Consider the following 12,357-nt stretch of genomic DNA (forward strand, 5'->3'; position numbering starts at 1 on the left):
CTAAATCCATTATCTCAAGGCCATATTGACAATGTTCTTAGAAGACCTTCTCTGCTCCTCTATTCTCTTTGATCTGCGTGAGCCATTTGTTGAAGTTTCTACAACATCAGGGGGGGTTGTAATCATCAAAGAGCTGCCTTACCCTTTAGGTGCATGGGCAAGCTGGTGTGATTTTTGAGAATCTTCATCATTTGAAAACTCCTCCTCCTTCAGTTTTTTTATTCTTGGGCTGGGCACATGGTGGATTATTTCTCCATTTGATGATAAAGCGGATTGATCCTTGTTCTCCACTGACTGTGGATGTTCCACAAACACCACATCGCCTGACCATTATCTTCTTAGCCTCTAGATCGGAAATAGTCAATATGCCTTTGACTCTGTACTATATCCAAGGAAGATACATTTCTTAATTTTGGCAGCAAGCTTAGTTTTATTTTCATCTAGTAACATTCACAACCGAATGTTCAAAAATGAGAACATGAAGTCTTCTTACCCAAATAGGCCTCATATGGTGTCATTCCTATGAGCACCTTTGTGTAGGATCTGGTTGAGAATGTAAACTACAGTGTTGAGTGCTTCAGCCCAGAAAGAGTTTGGTAACCCTTTCCCTTTCATCATGCACCTTGCGATTTCCATGATTGTGTGGTTGCGGCAACATTCCACAACTCCATTTTTTTGAGGTGTATATGTAGCAGTGAGTTGGCACTTGATGCCATGCTCCTTGCAGTATTTATTGAATTCCCCTGAAGTCCTCCTTGATCCGTCCGAAACTTCTTCACCTTCTATCCTGTCTCATTCTCCATAAATTTATGCCACTATTTAAACTTGCCAAAAGCTTCAACACATCTTCCTACTTTAAAATCGTCGATTAACAGCATAAAGTCAGAAGAACCTCCCAATGCACGAGTAGAGATCTTACTACAAGGATCAACATCCAGCATCCCCATTTTTTGCATCTCCTTTAGCACAACAAATCCAACGTGACCAAATCGCTCATGCGCTAAAGTTTGCTTGTGTCCTTGTCTCTACAAAGAGTTGTAAGAGCACTCAACTCGTACAATTGTTATTCCTCACAGCTTTGCCAAATGTCTTCTTGTCAGCATCTAGAATCTCTACTCTTGTTTTCTTGAAGCGTACTTCAAGGCCACGATTTGTTATTGTAGCAAACCCTGAGAGCAAGTTTCTCTTTATTTGAGGCACATAGAGAACATCAAACAGCTTCTTTTCTTCACTTGTATAGCTGCCACAAATGAGATGGTTACCCTTCGGCTGGACATTTAGCATTATTACCGACAGTAACATTAATGGATTCCTATAAAGGCTACCAAGAACTATACTAGTCCTTTTTGCTAGTCATATGTTAGGATGCCCCACTATCCGGAATCCATGAATAGTTAACAACTAGAGCCTGCAGATGAGCGTATTACCTCTTCTATGCAGACTTAGAGTTTTACATTAGCTTGGGCATTTTTGGCTGACTCCTTTCCCTTCCACGAAGTCTTCATGGTGTCGTTCTTCTCATCAGCCTGCTTTTTTCTGGTAGTCTTTGACAGCGTAACTCTTCTTATCATAGTAGTAGCACGTACCAGAAAACTCTTCTTCTTGGGCTTCTTCTTCTTCTTATCTTCAGAAGAAGCTCCACCTTTGCCTTTTGCAAATGCGATATCACCACCATCACGGGTCTTGAAAAGCATGTCCTCCTCAAATAGCATAGCACTAAATTCTTCAAAAGAAAGAGGTGGTACTCTAACCAGGGTGTTTAGTGCCGTAACCAAGCCATCATACTTTAGCGGTAGAATTCGGATGCATCCCCGAGCCAACTCTTTGTTGCTTGTCTTTATGATTCCCACAATAGCCATCTAGTTTCGTAGATTTTTGATCCAAGAGATAAACACTTTTGCAGCCTCTCCTTCAGCAACAAGCTAATTCTCCAAGTTTTGAATCCTAGTCTAATTCCGGGTCTCATACTGATTTCTCAATATTGTCCAAGCCATGACAGCCTTAGTTGTGTGCTGAATCAAAGTAAGAACATAATCACTTACAATGGTAACAATGGTGCAAAGTGCATCTGCATTACATCGCTTCCATGCCCAAAGAAGAGGAGTATCTTCCTGGAATCATTCTTGTGCTATCACTGGGATCGATGGTTTCCACCGATTCTTGGTCTACTCCTAGAATGATCTCCAGTAGCTCATAGGAGGATGTGTCCTCAATAAGAAAGCCTAGAGTTTACCTCCATCAGTGTACTTATTGGCTTACAATCTGTCATACCAAATGCCTTCAAGATCTCTGTTGCATACTTTTGCTGAGAAATGAAGATCTTGCCAGACTCCTGCCAAGCCTTGATCCCCAAACAATAATGCAAGAGACCCAATTCTGTCATCCCAAGCCTTTCTCGTGTTTGTTAAATCAAGTCTTCATGGTTCCCAGTGATAATCAAGTCATCCACATAGAGAACAACTATCACATATTTGCCATCCTTTCTAAGTATATATAAGTTAGCATCATATGTGCTTCTAGAAAAACCAATATTTTGAAAAAAGTATCTATTCATTGTTGATACATTGTTGATACCATGCCCTGGGGCTTATTTCAACTCATATAAAGCCTTCTTCAACTTGCAAACCTTATTTTCTGATTCGGGCAACTCAAACCCTGGTGACTGAGTGACATACACCTCCTCCTTGAGATGTCCATTCAAAAAAGCTAATTTTACATCCATTTGAACTAGCCACTTCTTATTAGCAGCTAAGGAAAGTATTGTGCAAATAGTAGTCATTGGAGCTGTTGGGGCAGCAAAGGTTTCACTGACATGCCCTAGGGCTTATTTCAACTCATATAAAGCCTTCTTCAACCTACAAACCTTATTTTCTGATTCGGGCAACTCAAACCCTGGGCGACTAAGTGATATACACCTCCTCCTTGAGATGTCCATTGAAAAAAGCTAATTTTAACTGGCCACTTCTTATTCATAGCCAAGGAAAGTATTGTGGAAATAGTGGTCATTGGAGCTGTTGGGGCAAAGTTTTCACTGACAATAAAACCTTAAACCTGTGAAAAACCTTGTGCAACTAGCCTAGCTTTGTATTTCTCCAATGAACCATCGGAATTATACTTAGCTTTCCACACCCACTTGGTGCCAATTACCTTTCATTTTGGTGGCCGATTAACCACCTCCCAAGTGTTGGTTTTGATGATGATGTCATACTCTGACTACATCATTGCCTTCCACTTTGGATCTACCAAAGCTTCTTCTACATTTGTGGACTCCTTCACTAAATCCATTATCTCAGCCCATCAAGGCCATATTGACAATGTGTTCAGAAGACCTTCTCTGCTCCTCTATTCCCTTTGATTTGCATAAGCCATCTGCTGTAGTTTTTGCAACATCACGTGCGGGTTGCGATCATCAAAGAGTTTCCTTAACCATGTAGGAAGTGGATGTCCTTTAGGTGCAAGAGCAGGCTAGTGTGATTTCTGAGAGTCTTCATCATCCAAAAACTCCTCTTTCTTCAGTTTTTCGGTGCTTGGGTTGGGCACATGGATTATTTCTCCATTTGATGACAAAGTGGATGGATCCTTGTCCTCCACTGAATGTGGGACTCCATAAACACCACATTGCGGCTGACCATTACCTTCTTAGCCTCTGGATCAAATAGTCAATATGCCTGTGATTTTATACCGTATCCAAGAAAGATACATTTCTTGCTTTTGGCAGCAAGCTCAGTCTTGTATTATGCATGTAATATTCACAACTGAATGTTTGAAAATGAGAACATAAAGGCTTCTTACCCGAATAGGCCTCATATGGTGTGATTCTTTTAAGCGCCTTTGTATAGGATCTATTGAGAACGTAAACTACAGTGTTGACTGTTTCAGCCCAAAAAGAGTATAGTAACCCTTTCCCTTTCATCATGAACCTTGCCATTTCCACAACTCTGTGGTTGCGGCATTTCACAACTCCATTTTGTTGAGGCCTATGTGCAACAGTGAGCTGGCACTGGATGCCATGCTCCTTACAGTATTCATTGAATTCACCTAAAGTGAATTCTCCTCCTTGATTCGTCCAAAACTTCTTCACCTTATGTCCCGTCTCATTCTCCGTAAATTTATGCCACTGTTTAAACTTGCTAAAAGCTTTAGCATTATCATGAAGGAAATAAACCCACATCTTTCTACTATAATCGTCGAGCATAAAGTAAGAATATCCCCCCAATGCAGCAGTAGACATCTTACCACAAAGATCGGCATCTACCAGCTCTAGAGGAGCTTTGCTCGATTTGCTGCTCTCTTGTGGAAATGTTGTCCGTTGTTGCTTCCCCATCATACAAGCTTCCCATGGTTCCTGCAGTTCTGCAAATGCAGGTAAATTTTCCACCATCCCCTTTTTTGCATCTCCTTTAGCATAAAAAAATTGGATGTGACCAAATCGCTCATGCCAGAGTTTGATTATGCCCTTGTCTGCAAAAACAGCTGTAAGATTACTCAGCTTGTACAAATTGTTATTCCTCACAGCTTTGCCAAATTTCTTCCTGCCAACATCTAGAATCTTTTCTCCTATTTTTTTGAAGTGTACTTCAAGGCAACGATCTATTATTACAACAAAACTGAGAGCAAGTTTCTCTTTATTTGAGGCACATAGAGCACATCAAACAGCTTCTTTTCTTCACTGTATAGCTGTCACAAATGAGACGGTTACCCTTCGGCTAGACATTTAACACTATTACCAACAATAACATTGATGGATTCTTGTAAAGGCTTCCAGGAACTATACCAATACTTTTTGCTCATCATACGACAGGCTGCCCTACTATCCAAAATCCATGAATAGTTAACAACTAGAGCCTGAGCAGATGTGCATGCCTCTTCCATGACAACCCAAAGTTCTAACTCAGCTTGGGCATTGTTGGTGGCAGACTCCTTTCCCTTCCATGAAGTCTTCATGGTGTCGTTCTTCTCATTAGCCTGCTTCTTTCTATAGTCTTTGTTGAGACGGCTTGACCCTTCTTATCACAGTAGTAGCACATCCCAGAAAACTTCTTCTTCTTGGGCTTTTTCTTCTTGTCTTCAAAAGTAGCTCCACCTTTTCCTTTCGCATTGGCCGTAAATGCGGTGTCACCACCATCACGAGTCTTGAACCGCATCTCCTCCTCAAATAGTATAGCACTGAATTCTTCAGAAGAAAGAGGTGGCACTCTAACCTGGGTGTTTAGCGCCGTAATCAAGCCATCATACTTCGGCGGTAGAATTCAGATGCATCTCCAAGCCAACTCTTCGCTAGTCTTTTGATTTCCATAGCAGCCATATGGTCTCATAGATTTTTGATCCGAGAGACAAACACTTATGTAGCCTCTCCTTCAGAAAACTTTTCACAATAGCAAGCTGATTCTCTGGGTTTTGAATCCTGGTCTGATTCCAGGTCTCATACTGATTTCTCAATATGGTCCAAGCCATGGATTTCTTAGTTGTGTGTTGAATCAGAGTAAGAACAGAATCACTTACATTGGTAACAATGGTGCAAAGTCCATCTACATTGTGCCACTTCCATGTCCGAAGAAGAGCAGCATCTAGTGGAATCATTCTTGTGTTATCACTGGGATCAATGGTTTCCATTGGTTCTTGGTCCGTTCCTAGAACGGTCTCATAGGAATCAAGGATGGCATTGATTTTGAACTTCCAAAGAGTGTAATTTGTCCCATCTAGTGAAGGCAGGTGGATGGATACATAGCAGTAGAATAGCATCAGTTAGCAGTAGCACTGGACTCTGAAGTAGACATCACTCCAAGCTACTTCTGTGCGAAGAATAGCATCAGCAACAACAGTAGCACTGGACTCTGAAGTAGACATCACTCCAAGCTACTTCTGTGCAAAGAAATACTAGACTTTGTGTACCGTTGCTGCCAAGAGCACCTATACTCTGATACCATGTAAGAATATGGCACAACAAAAATAGATACAGTAAGAGAAAGTACACTAGACAATGCAATAGAGAAAATGGAGAGAATTTTAAAGTTTTGATTATACCAAACAAGAGATAGGTACAATATGATGGTGTTGTCCACCCATGCACTCTAGTGTAGAGCTTAGATGGCAATCTAGACAGACTCTCGATAGGTATAATATGATGGTGTTGTCCACTTGTGTGCTCTAGTGTAGAGCTTAGATGGCGATCTGGATGGAGGGTGTACTGAGAGTATATAGAATATATTCCCACCCCACAGGCATGGATGTCTTTGCTTGTGCCAACTATGTCCATTTATAGTGTTGCAGGCAGTGCGCTGGATGCATCCAAGATGTTGGCGGCTATGCTGCATTGATGCTACTCACCACTCGTGTATTCATAACCCAACCGACCACCCACATATTCATCTCCTAACCATCAACAGTCACAACTACGACCCCTTCTAGCAAATAAGCTAGGGTTCCCACTAAAGATATGTACACCAATGGCTTCTCCTCATAATGGGGGCCGTACAAATGTGCACCATACATCAATGTGAGATACATGTTGAGAGGTAGGCATTGAACATATACTAACACATATATATCTAGTTTAGATCATCTTCAAGCTCAATAGCTTGTTTTTTAGCATCCCTATAGGGTGGGTTCTTCCCTACACATTGGTCTCTTCTCTACAAGTATAGTTAGTAGTATTCCAAAGGGGCTGAATGGGTGGTGGCTTCCAAACAAGTTTCAAAAAGTCCTCCACTACCCATAGGATGTACATGGCTAGTCAGAAGATCAACCCTGATGATGGAATCATTGAATTGGAGGTAGACATGGTTCTTAGACCAGTCATGCACCATATTTTCCTCTCTCATGAAGGGGCTTCCTAAGATCATTTCATATAATTCGGGTTGTTTGGGAAATTCCATAACAATGACAGTATGTTTAACTCAATGTTTAAGAACCTTGATCTTTAAATCTTGTAACATCCCGCGATAAGTTTGGCAACAGTCCCATCAACTAGCTTGACAATGATATCTGAGACTTCCAGATGTAGCTTGACCATCTTCTCCTAGCATTTCTTGGGGATTATACTCACTCCTGCACCACCATCTAGGACTTCCATTATTATGATGCCTTGGGTGGTGAGTAGTAGTAATGCATTAGACTCATCACCTTCAAAGCATTATCCCAGTTTATTAAGTGGAGTTTTAACCATAGATTTGGCATTTTTGTCTTCTAATGGGATTGTTGATTCGGGTATGACTCGAGATGTCTCCATTATATAGTGGGGACGTGTCTTATGAATGGCACCAAATGGTGGTAATCCTACATTGAGTTCTCCATTAAGGAGAGCTCTCATTGCTTCAAACAATTCAGGATCTCCACTTAATCGGGTGGTTATCATTGTACTTGTTTGTGAGGCCATAAAATCCAACAAGTTGGAGATGTTCAGTGGCAAACTCATGACCTCCTTTCCATAAAAAGGTGTGGACGGTGAGACTGGAAAATCCATATCCGAGATGGGCTCAGAGTTTCTATACAATAATTGTCCCTTGAACCAATCAGGGATCAAACTATGAGTGGTGGAGGCCCCAGTATCTTCCATGATGGCATTGAGCACATCTAGGGGTTTGTGAATCTCAATAGTAGTCATCGTTTAAGGTACTAGGGTGTATAGTATCTGAAACTCTCACTTGCTTGGGCTTTGATTCTAGCTCCTGTTGTGTTTTTGTTGTAACTAAATCATTGATTTCTTGGACTTGCTCAATCTCCTCATAAGGGTCAGGATAAGATCCAAGTTTTGTCATGTTTGATTTAACTTGAAGAGTTACAGGTTCCCTTGGGGTTTCCTTTCCCATGTTCTTGGTTTTGGGTGGTATCTCCCTGCCAAGTTCAAAATTGGCCCTTGTGTCAAAGGATTCTGAGTCCTCATCTAGGTCCCTAATGAAGGCTGGCTCTTGAGGTGTTCCCAGATTTATCTTTTTTTCCCATTCTTAATCAACTTTTTCTCCAATGGCCCTTCTTCTTATTAGACTCTACTACCGAGGCCATAGATCGTTGATTGAGAACATGTTGGTTCTCAGCTTGTAGTGATAGCATTCATCAAAGGTGTGGGATCTGTATTTTTAAGATCTACCTTTGGGTTTGATTACTTACCCCAATCATGTTTAGGGGTGTGAAGATGGGTCTTGTTTCTTAACAATCCTAATATGGGATTGATCATGGTGATAGACACAAGATTAAGCATAAGATTAAGGTGGATTAAACCACATAAGAAACTCCATGAGAGAGAGAGAGAGAGAGAGATTGCACAATACAAGATCTCTATTTCATATCATACGTGAACCATACAATGATATAGGCCTTCTAGCCTTATCCCACTTTACACATCATCATCCATGGCACTCCCTTTTCCACTCTTTTGGTCAACACTCACACACCATATAATATCACATATGGCATTATTATCTTACCACAATATCTTGCACCTCTAAGGTGCTTTCACATAAGCAAATACCCCTTCATTTTACATTACACATTTCAACACCCATCCTTGATGTAAACTTGGGCGTGTGCATATAATCTCTCGATTTTACCAACTCCTCTCTCACGCCCAACAATTTGGCATTGCCAATCTCAACACTCCCCTCTCAATGCAAATTGGAGTGTTCAACAAGTGTGTGTGTGCATGTGTCTACCATCCTAGACACAAAGTCCATTTTGAACCCACTTACTTATAGCGGAACCACTGAGTGCGATTTTAACATAAATGTTTGGGTAAGAACCATCCCATGAAGTGCGACGCGTATGCATGCACATCACAATACAAACCGTTTCGAGCACCCATGGTCTCGAGCAAGGGACCCTCATAAATTTGGGTGAGAAAAAATACAATTCTTTTTATGCATCAAGGCAAGGGCAGGGCACCCGTCAAATGTGATCAATATGGCTAGTCGTGTTTGGTGGTGGTTGCTACTCTTCCAAGAATGACTTTGAGATCCTCCTTCGACCGAACAAACATCACGTCATGGCGGACCACCTTTCCTGCATCGACACTGGGGAGCTGCAATAGGTATTGATGATGATGACCTTCCTGATAGTGTCCTTTTCAAAGTTGATGCCGCCCTGGACTGGTATGGGGATGTCCTTGCTTTGCTTTCCACAAGACGCTTTCTAGTTGATTTAGCCCCAAAGACAAGCACCGGCTTCTAGTAAAGAGCCGACCCTTCCAAATCATAGCTGGCCAACTCTACAAGGTTGGTCATGATGGTGTTTTACACAGGTGCGTCAGTCCTCATGAAGTACCCCACCTAGTCGAAGATGCCACTCTAGCCCTAGTGGTGTTCACTATCCCGGCCACATCTAGGGCGACCTTTTGTTCCAACATGGCCTGTGGTGGCCCACCATGTTGAAAGATTCTATTCAATTTGCCAAATCTTGTGATACTTGCCAACAGTCGACGGGCCCAAACCCACCTGCCAATCCCACCGGCCCCTCCAAATCTCCCTCACTTGATCCCCCTTTGAGAAATGGGGCGTTGGTTTCGTGGGGCCCATCGACCCAATGCCATCGATCTAGAGGGAGCTAAAGGGAGTGGCAGCTTTCGTGATGCCAATATCTGCTCGATTTTCAGGGCTAAGGACAGAATAAAAATGTACAATTCCGTGTGTCTTCCATGGACATAGTTTGGGACTCTTCATTAAGTTGTCGCTTGCTCGACCACTCTGTGCCTCTCCTTAAGCACCTTCAAACCAATGTGACTTTGCATGTATGCATCCATAAAATACATCATGTAAACCAACCACATATAAGTTTGTAAAGCCCCCATGTGAACAACTCTTAGAGAATTCATTTTACATCATATGAAGAATAAGAGAGCTTTTTCGCACCACAAGGATTAGGATTTTATTCCAACCTTTTTTTTTTTTCAAACAATGTAAAACAAGAAATTGTGAGGCCTTTATTTATGTTGCACGCTGGAGCGATCAGTGATCTTCTTCTTGTTATCTGAGGACTCCTCGTGCTACTTTATTGTTGCTCCTTGCAAAATTGTCTTTTCCTTTACTCGTAATTATTAACTTCTTCTTGTTATCTGAGGACTCCTCGTGCTACTTTACTGCTCCTTGCAAAATTGTCTTTTCCTCTCGTGCTACTTTACTGCTCCTTGCAAAATTGTCTTTTCCTTTACTTGTAATTGTTATAGGCCGCTTCTGTAAAACTACGTTTCTTCATGAACTCATGGAGTGAAGTGGTTGACTTGCAAAATCTCGCGCATCTCTCTGAATGCCTTGCCCCTAAGCATGCTAAAGATCCCCCCACCTTCACACCTTGCCTCCATCTATTGAGGCTTTTCAAAGCTTCCATAACTGTTTTCATGGTTGTTGGTTGCATAAGCTCATCCATAGAGCTTTTAGTCTATGCTGCAAGATTTCCCCCCAAGTGAGGCACCCAAATACTTCGTTTTCCTTTGCACCAAGGCTCTTAAGGCCACTATGGCCTTCACCATTGCTGGTTAGAGAGAGACCCCTCTTTTCACAAGCTTGTTGTCCAAGCTTTTAACATGCACCCATTTTGTGCACCAAAATGTGTCCTCTTCCACATGAAAGCACCTAAATATATGCTTAACCACCATGAGCATATTCCATCAAATATATGCTTAACCACCATGAGCATATTCCATCAAATTTCTTGTAGCAATAGTGCCTCCCATTGAATCACTCTCCATGTGTCCAACCAAGATAAGCACCAAAACAGCATTTTCAACCAATAAATTGAAATGGAACTTGCAACCATACCATACCTTGAGACACCATTGTCTCCTTGGAAGCTTCCTTGTTGACACCAAAGACTCCATAGCCTTCATACTTACTGAAAATCCTTATTTCAACTTCTTTGATGATGAGCAGGCTCTCCTTGTTGCAAAACTCCTATTTGCAACTCTCTTGTTGGGCAACTTCTTTGATGTTGATAAAGACTTCATAGTCTTCATATTTCTAAAATCTCCATTTTCAGCTTCCATGGCAGCTTCAAGACTCTCTCCAATCACCAACATACTCTCTCCACAAATGCAATACTAATAACAATGAGTGCTAATTTTTTTCATAATAAAATAAAAATAATGCTTAATCAAATAACCTCATAAACAAGAAAACTATACATAGATATGCACTATGACCAAGAGCCCATCCTAGCTCTGATACCATGTTAACAATCCTAATATGGGATTAATCATGGTGATAGACACAAGATTAAGAATAATATAAAGGTGGATTAAACCACACAAGAAACTCCATGAGAGAGAGAGAGATTGCACAAGCAACACAAGATCTCTATTACATATCATAATGAACCAAACAATGATATAGTCCTTCTAGCCTTATCCCCCTTTACACATCATCATCCATGTGGCACTCCCTTTTCCACTCTTTTGGTCAACACTCACACACCATACAATCACATGTGCCATTATTATCTCACCACAATATATTGCACCTCTAAGGTGCTTTCACATACTCAAGCAAATACCCATTCATTTTACATTGCACATTTCAACACACCTCCTCAATCTAAACTTGGGTGTGTGCATACAATCTCTCTGATTTGACCAACTCATCTGTCACCCCCAACAATTTGGCATTGCCAATCTCAACATCGTCCGTGAGCTTATCACACCGTAAACTTGTTGGGGCAATCTTTAATCCAATGATCTATGCCACAACGAGTATAAGTAGCCGGTGACATGTTTGAGGGCATAGCTTGGTTGAGTTGAGGAAACTTTATAGCGCATTCCAAAACTAGATGGGGACCTTGACATCGGTAACATTGAAAAGGCATTCTCCTTCCCATTGCATTGCTATCCTAGCCCCTTCCCATAGCGGGAAGTTGGTAAACTAGCTTGAGTTCCCCTCTCCTATCCACTACATAATAGTCAGGATGAAGATCCATGGGATCCTCAAGGAAGTGTGTAATGGGTTCAAAATCCACCTCATATTCTTGGTAATCAATAGGCTCCTCGAATCTTACTTGATTAAGAGGTATCGCCTGGTGGAGGTGGTTGCAGTCCTAAGACTGGTGGAGGTAATGGCACATTAGGTGCATTGTACATGCCCTTTAATAGGAGTTTTTGCATGGGATGCTAAACCATTGCTTGATTTATTACAAGACCTAGGGCTAGTGTTTGTGGGGCGGTGCTGGCAAGGCTAGTTGTGATCTTGTTGTGTTAGCAATAGCCTATACCTGTGTTCAGCAATCTCGGGCTTTATTGATTATAGTGCCACAAAAGCCATAGTTAGCATTGTAACAAGCCCTTAAGATTGGATATTCGTTTGGTTGTATGTCCTTTTGACGACAAATGGAACACCAATGTATACTTGGGTACATGTACATTATCCAGAGCTTTGTTGGCCT

The sequence above is a fragment of the Cibotium barometz genome, chromosome 34 (assembly GCF_041138505.1).
Source record: "Cibotium barometz isolate CiBa-2024 chromosome 34, ASM4113850v1, whole genome shotgun sequence".
Classification (NCBI taxonomy): domain Eukaryota; kingdom Viridiplantae; phylum Streptophyta; class Polypodiopsida; order Cyatheales; family Cibotiaceae; genus Cibotium; species Cibotium barometz.